Source organism: Salvelinus fontinalis, unplaced genomic scaffold (assembly GCF_029448725.1).
Source record: "Salvelinus fontinalis isolate EN_2023a unplaced genomic scaffold, ASM2944872v1 scaffold_0010, whole genome shotgun sequence".
NCBI classification, from domain to species: domain Eukaryota; kingdom Metazoa; phylum Chordata; class Actinopteri; order Salmoniformes; family Salmonidae; genus Salvelinus; species Salvelinus fontinalis.
This window is the reverse complement of record NW_026600219.1, coordinates 516,129-523,851: the sequence shown is the minus strand read 5'-3', so window position 1 is coordinate 523,851 and position 7,723 is coordinate 516,129. Positions and strand designations below refer to the sequence as shown.

At 44.4% G+C, this 7,723-nt stretch overlaps 1 pseudogene; it reads left to right on the top strand.

Annotated features, from left to right (window-relative positions):
- The first annotated feature begins 752 nt into the window (after positions 1-752).
- Positions 753-7,022, top strand: LOC129842074 (dynactin subunit 6-like; annotated as a pseudogene).
- The last annotated feature ends 701 nt before the right edge of the window (positions 7,023-7,723 follow it).

Here is a 7,723-nt window from a genome sequence, read left to right as displayed (position 1 = left end):
TAAGGTTAGGAGATAGGGGCTAGGGTTGATTTGGAATTCAAATCAAATCAAAGTTAATTTGTCACATGCGCTGAATACAACAGGTGTAGGTAGACCTTACAGTGAAATGCTGAATACAACAGGTGTAGGTAGACCTTACAGTGAAATGCTGAATACAACAGGTGTAGTAGACCTTACAGTGAAATGCTGAATACAACAGGTGTAGGTAGACCTTACAGTGAAATGCTTACTTATAGGCTCTAACCAATAGTGCAAAAAAGGTATTAGGTGAACAATAGGTAGGTAAAGAAATAAAACAACAGTAAAAAGACAGGCTATATACAGTAGCGAGGCTACATACAGACACCGGTTAGTCAGGCTGATTGAGGTAGTATGTACATGTAGATATGGTTAAAGTGACTATGCATATATGATGAACAGAGAGTAGCAGTAGCGTAAAAAGAGGGGTTGGTGGATGGTGGGTGGGACACAATGCAGATAGCCCAGTTAGCCAATGTACGGGAGCACTGGTTGGTCGGCCCAATTAGGTAGTATGTACATGAATGTATAGTTAAAGTGACTATGCATATATGATAAACAGAGAGTAGAATAAAAAGGAGAAAAATGAATAATAATTTAACCATTTTCTCTGAATAAAAATATTAGAAGATGAGGTCAGCTGCAGTTTTGTAAACATTCGCTAGGTGACAGTAAATCCCCATTAATTTCCCGCAACCACTCCTCATCTTGTCTCCGTACCACGCAAGCGCACAATGACGTCGTTTATGCTGAGAAGGATTCGAAGTCGATTGTCGAAAATCTCAAGTTGATCAACAAAATGTCGGATAAACAAAGTGCTCAAAAAAGGTATTACGAATCTAACTTGAATTCGTTTTTAGTACAGTATTGTGTATCAAATAACACATTGTTACTGTTTCATAATGTTTTATGATAGTTTGAATGTGTTAAAACAAGGTGAATATGTTTTAGGAAACCGCTAGCTAACGTGACTAGCTAAGTTAGCTCCTTGCTATAGCTAAAATCGTAGCTAACTAACTTGTAGACATACAGATGATTCAAAAATGGTACGCTTTTTGTATTGCTGATTATTACCAACACTTGGTGTTCTGTTTGTAGTGCTAAAATAGCAGCTGGCGCCGTGGTGTGTGTCGAAAGCGAGATCAGAGGGGACGTCACTATTGGTAAGAAGACGTCAAATGTAGCCTTTAGCTTAGCGAGCCAGGTAACGTTCGCTAACTATTTATTTAAGAATGAGCATCAACAACATTCGTTTGTCCTGTAGTAGCTCTAGTCTCCATATAGCTTGACATTATTACACGGTTCAGGTTACTGAGTACATATCCACTTTGCAGCCAGCTAAAATGGTTGATGTTAGTAGGCTAGCGTTACACATTTGACTGTTCATGTATGGTTCTTCAAGGTGCCAGAACGGTGGTCCATCCCAAAGCCCGCATCATAGCCGAGGCAGGACCCATAGTCATCGGAGAAGGCAACCTCATCGAGGAACAAGCTCTCATAATTAACAGGTGAACATAACAATAGTGAATCTTATAGAAGTGGAAGGGTGCAACGGTGAGGTCTCTCCTGTGTTCTATTGACGCCTCTTTCTCCCCCTCCCCCTCATTTCCCCCTCCCCTGTTACATCTATCCATTCTCCCTACACTTTATTCCTTACATACTTTTATTCTGTCTTTCCCCCACCTCCTTTTTCCTCTGCCATATTATGGTCTCTTTTTCCTCTGCCATATTATGGTCTCTTTTTCCTCTGCCATATTATGGTCTCCTTTTCCTCTGCCATATTATGGTCTTTTTCCTCTGCCATATTATGGTCTGTTTTTCCTCTGCCATATTATGGTCTCTTTTTCCTCTGCCATATAATGGTCTCTTTTTCCTCTGCCATATTATGGTCTCTTTTTCCTCTGCCATATTATGGTCTCTTTTTCCTCTGCCATATTATGGTCTCCATTGTAGTGATTGAAGCTGGTTGTCTGATTGAAGCTGGTTGTCTGATTGAAGCTGGCTGTCTGATTGAAGCTGGCTGTCTGAATGAAGCTGGCTGTCTGAATGAAGCTGGCTGTCTGAATGAAGCTGGTTGTCTGATTGAAGCTGGCTGTCTGAATGAAGGTGGCTGTCTGATTGAAGCTGGCTGTCTGATTGAAGCTGGTTGTCTGATTGAAGCTGGTTGTCTGAATGAAGCTGGCTGTCTGATTGAAGCTGGCTGTCTGATTGAAGCTGGCTGTCTGTCTTTGATCAGTTATCCAGAGAACATAGCGCCGGACTCTGAGGGAGTGGAGCCCAAGACGATGACCATCGGCATCAACAACGTGTTTGAAGTTGGATGTAGTATCCTTTATACTGACCTATAGGGTACAGCCACTGACCTATAGGGTACAGCATATAGAGGTGTAGTACAGCCACTGACCTATAGGGTACAGCCACTGGCCTATAGGGTACAGCATATAGAGGTGTAGTACAGCCACTGACCTATAGGGTACAGTCACTGACCTATAGGGTACAGCCACTGACCTATAGGGTACAGCCACTGGCCTATAGGGTACAGCCACTGACCTATAGGGTACAGCCACTGGCCTATAGGGTACAGCCACTGGCCTATAGGGTACAGCCACTGACCTATAGGGTACAGCCACTGACCTATAGGGTACAGCCACTGACCTATAGGGTACAGCCACTGACCTATAGGGTACAGCCACTGACCTATAGGGTACAGCCACTGGCCTATAGGGTACAGCCACTGACCTATAGGGTACAGCATATAGAGGTGTAGGACAGCCACTGACCTATAGGGTACAGCATATAGAGGTGTAGGACAGCCAATGACTGACCTTTAGGGTACAGCTATTTGGACATTTGACCTCTGTAATATTACATATCTTTGTGTGTATATCGCTGCTCTGAAAGTCCTTTTGTTGGTAAAGTATGAAACTATCCTTAACCAATGATACTTGCAGTGTCTCAAGCTTTGAAAATTGGGGACAACAATGTCATAGAATCCAAAGGTAAGAAAGGTTAAAATGCCACATTCAGTAATGACTGTCTTCTTCCCAATGTTCTCTGACTGTCTTCATCCCAATGTTCTCTGACTGTCTTCGTCCCAATGTTCTATGAGACTGTCTTCGTCCCAATGTTCTATGAGACTGTCTTCGTCCCAATGTTCTATGAGACTGTCTTCGTCCCAATGTTCTATGAGACTGTCTTCGTCCCAATGTTCTATGAGACTGTCTTCGTCCCAATGTTCTATGAGACTGTCTTCGTCCCAATGTTCTATGAGACTGTCTTCGTCCCAATGTTCTATGAGACTGTCTTCGTCCCAATGTTCTATGAGACTGTCTTCGTCCCAATGTTCTATGAGACTGTCTTCGTCCCAATGTTCTATGAGACTGTCTCCGTCCCAATGTTCTATGAGACTGTCTCCGTCCCAATGTTCTATGAGACTGTCTCCGTCCCAATGTTCTATGAGACTGTCTCCGTCCCAATGTTCTATGAGACTGTCTCCGTCCCAATGTTCTATGAGACTGTCTCCGTCCCAATGTTCTATGAGACTGTCTTCGTCCCAATGTTCTATGAGACTGTCTCCGTCCCAATGTTCTATGAGACTGTCTCCGTCCCAATGTTCTATGAGACTGTCTCCGTCCCAATGTTCTATGAGACTCTTCGTCCCAATGTTCTATGAGACTGTCTTCGTCCCAATGTTCTATGAGACTGTCTTCGTCCCAATGTTCTATGAGACTGTCTTCGTCCCAATGTTCTATGAGACTGTCTTCGTCCCAATGTTCTATGAGACTGTCTTCGTCCCAATGTTCTACGAGACTGTCTTCGTCCCAATGTTCTATGAGACTGTCTTCGTCCCAATGTTCTACGAGACTGTCTTCGTCCCAATGTTCTATGAGACTGTCTTCGTCCCAATGTTCTATGAGACTGTCTTCGTCCCAATGTTCTATGAGACTGTCTTCGTCCCAATGTTCTATGAGACTGTCTTCGTCCCAATGTTCTATGAGACTGTCTTCGTCCCAATGTTCTATGAGACTGTCTTCGTCCCAATGTTCTATGAGACTGTCTTCGTCCCAATGTTCTATGAGACTGTCTTCGTCCCAATGTTCTATGAGACTGTCTTCGTCCCAATGTTCTATGAGACTGTCTTCGTCCCAATGTTCTATGAGACTGTCTTCGTCCCAATGTTCTATGAGACTGTCTTCGTCCCAATGTTCTATGAGACTGTCTTCGTCCCAATGTTCTATGAGACTGTCTTCGTCCCAATGTTCTATGAGACTGTCTTCGTCCCAATGTTCTATGAGACTGTCTTCGTCCCAATGTTCTATGAGACTGTCTTCGTCCCAATGTTCTATGAGACTGTCTTCGTCCCAATGTTCTATGAGACTGTCTTCGTCCCAATGTTCTATGAGACTGTCTTCGTCCCAATGTTCTATGAGACTGTCTTCGTCCCAATGTTCTATGAGACTGTCTTCGTCCCAATGTTCTATGAGACTGTCTTCGTCCCAATGTTCTATGAGACTGTCTTCGTCCCAATGTTCTATGAGACTGTCTTCGTCCCAATGTTCTATGAGACTGTCTTCGTCCCAATGTTCTATGAGACTGTCTTCGTCCCAATGTTCTATGAGACTGTCTTCGTCCCAATGTTCTATGAGACTGTCTTCGTCCCAATGTTCTATGAGACTGTCTTCGTCCCAATGTTCTATGAGACTGTCTTCGTCCCAATGTTCTATGAGACTGTCTTCGTCCCAATGTTCTATGAGACTGTCTTCGTCCCAATGTTCTATGAGACTGTCTTCGTCCCAATGTTCTATGAGACTGTCTTCGTCCCAATGTTCTATGAGACTGTCTTCGTCCCAATGTTCTATGAGACTGTCTTCGTCCCAATGTTCTATGAGACTGTCTTCGTCCCAATGTTCTATGAGACTGTCTTCGTCCCAATGTTCTATGAGACTGTCTTCGTCCCAATGTTCTATGAGACTGTCTTCGTCCCAATGTTCTATGAGACTGTCTTCGTCCCAATGTTCTATGAGACTGTCTTCGTCCCAATGTTCTATGAGACTGTCTTCGTCCCAATGTTCTATGAGACTGTCTTCGTCCCAATGTTCTATGAGACTGTCTTCGTCCCAATGTTCTATGAGACTGTCTTCGTCCCAATGTTCTATGAGACTGTCTTCGTCCCAATGTTCTATGAGACTGTCTTCGTCCCAATGTTCTATGAGACTGTCTTCGTCCCAATGTTCTATGAGACTGTCTTCGTCCCAATGTTCTATGAGACTGTCTTCGTCCCAATGTTCTATGAGACTGTCTTTGTCCCAATGTTCTATGAGACTGTCTTTGTCCCAATGTTCTATGAGACTGTCTTCGTCCCAATGTTCTATGAGACTGTCTTCGTCCCAATGTTCTATGAGACTGTCTTCGTCCCAATGTTCTATGAGACTGTCTTCGTCCCAGTGTTCTATGAGACTGTCTTCGTCCCAGTGTTCTATGAGACTGTCTTCGTCCCAGTGTTCTATGAGACTGTCTTCGTCCCAGTGTTCTATGAGACTGTCTTCGTCCCAGTGTTCTATGAGACTGTCTTCGTCCCAATGTTCTATGAGACTGTCTTTGTCCCAATGTTCTCTATGACTGTCTTTGTCCCAATGTTCTCTATGACTGTCTTTGTCCCAATGTTCTCTATGACTGTCTTTGTCCCAATGTTCTCTATGACTGTCTTTGTCCCAATGTTCTCTATGACTGTCTTCGTCCCAATGTTCTATAAGACTGTCTTCGTCCCAATGTTCTATAAGACTGAGGGTGTCTGTGTTGATAGTTTTTTAAATCACTTATGGCGAGAACCCTTCCATCATCTGAACTGTGTTCTCACATATCTGTTTAATGTCCTCCTCCTCTCCAGCTGACCTGGGCAGGAACATGATTCTAACCTCTGGTTGCATCATCGGCGCCTGTTGCCAGGTCAACACCTGTGAGGTCATACCTGAAAACACTGTCATCTTCGGCTCGGGGTGTCAGAGACGTGTGCAGACAGAGCGACCACAGGTACACACACACACACACACACACACACACACACACACACACACACACACACTGAGATTAGTGTTGTACAGGTCTGTGTGTCAGAGACGTGTGCAGACAGAGCGACCACAGGTACACACACACACACACACACACTGAGATTAGTGTTGTACAGGTCTGTGTGTAGAGACCTATGCAGACAGAGCGACCACAGGTACACACACACACACACACACACTGAGATTAGTGTTGTACAGGTCTGTGTGTAGAGACCTATGCAGACAGAGCGACCACAGGTACACACACACACACACACACACACACACACTGAGATTAGTGTTGTACAGGTCTGTGTGTAGAGACCTGTGCAGACAGAGCGACCACAGGTACCCACACACACACACACACACACACACACACACACACACACCCAGATTAGTGTTGTACAGGTCTGTGTGTATAAGACATACAGTCCATGTAGCTTGGTCTTTCTCCACTCCAGTCCAACCAGTGTTTCCTCGTTAGCAGTGAACAACATGTGTTCATGTGTTCTGCAGCCTCAGACTCTTCAGCTGGACTTCCTGATGAAGATCCTCCCCAACTACCACCACATGAAGAAGACTGTCAAAACCACCTCCGCTGTCACGCCGGCCAGAAACTAACCACCAGCTCGCAGCCCCGCCGGGCCAAACATGTACCTCTCTGGCAGACGGCGAATGAAGGAATCTCTCACCACTCCAACATGTCGTGCTACTACTTTAACAGGAAGCTGAAGAATGTCACTGTTCTCCTCGTCTCACCAAGGTCCTGTTTCCCAGACCCAGATGGATGTAAAACGCGGTTTAGTCCATGATTATGACCTGTGACCTGTGACCTGTGACCTGTGACTGGGAAACTGCCCCTTTGAAGTAGAAGTGCTCTATGTTTCCTGTCTGACTGTTTACCAACAAAATGCTTTATATCCAATTGTAATTAAAAAGGGGACTTCTTTAAAATGTTTTAGTTTGCTGTTTGGAGACTGTAGGACAGTGTTGCTGTACTCTGACTAGAAATACTCACTGGGTGTGTCCCATTAATCTCCCCTTTTCTCCCAACGGGTGCACTTGTTCACCTCCCTACATGGATTTTAGGGTCCCTCCCTGTTCTAACCTTCTCATCTAATGGGTTTTGAGGAGGCGATGAGAGGACTCAAGGAAATCCAATTGAGATCCAATCCAATCTGTTTTACTATAGCCAGTCTGTTTCACTACATGAAGTCTGTTTAGGTTTAGCCAGTGAAGTCTGTTAAACTATAGCCAGTCTGTTTAACTACATGAAGTCTGTTAAACTATAGCCAGTCTGTTTAACTACATGGAAACCTGCTCCAACTCATGCCTACACCACTACAATGCTTTAAGATGTGTGTAGAGTAGTGAAGGAGTGCACACTAAGATGTGTGTAGAGTAGTGAAGGAGTGCACACTAAGATGTGTGTAGAGTAGTGAAGGAGTGCACACTAAGATGTGTGTAGAGTAGTGAAGGAGTGCACACTAAGATGTGTGTAGAGTAGTGAAGGAGTGCACACTAAGATGTGTGTAGAGTAGTGAAGGAGTGCACACTAAGATGTGTGTAGAGTAGTGAAGGAGTGCACACTAAGATGTGTGTAGAGTAGTGAAGGAGTGCACACTAAGATGTGTGTAGAGTAGTGAAGGAGTGCA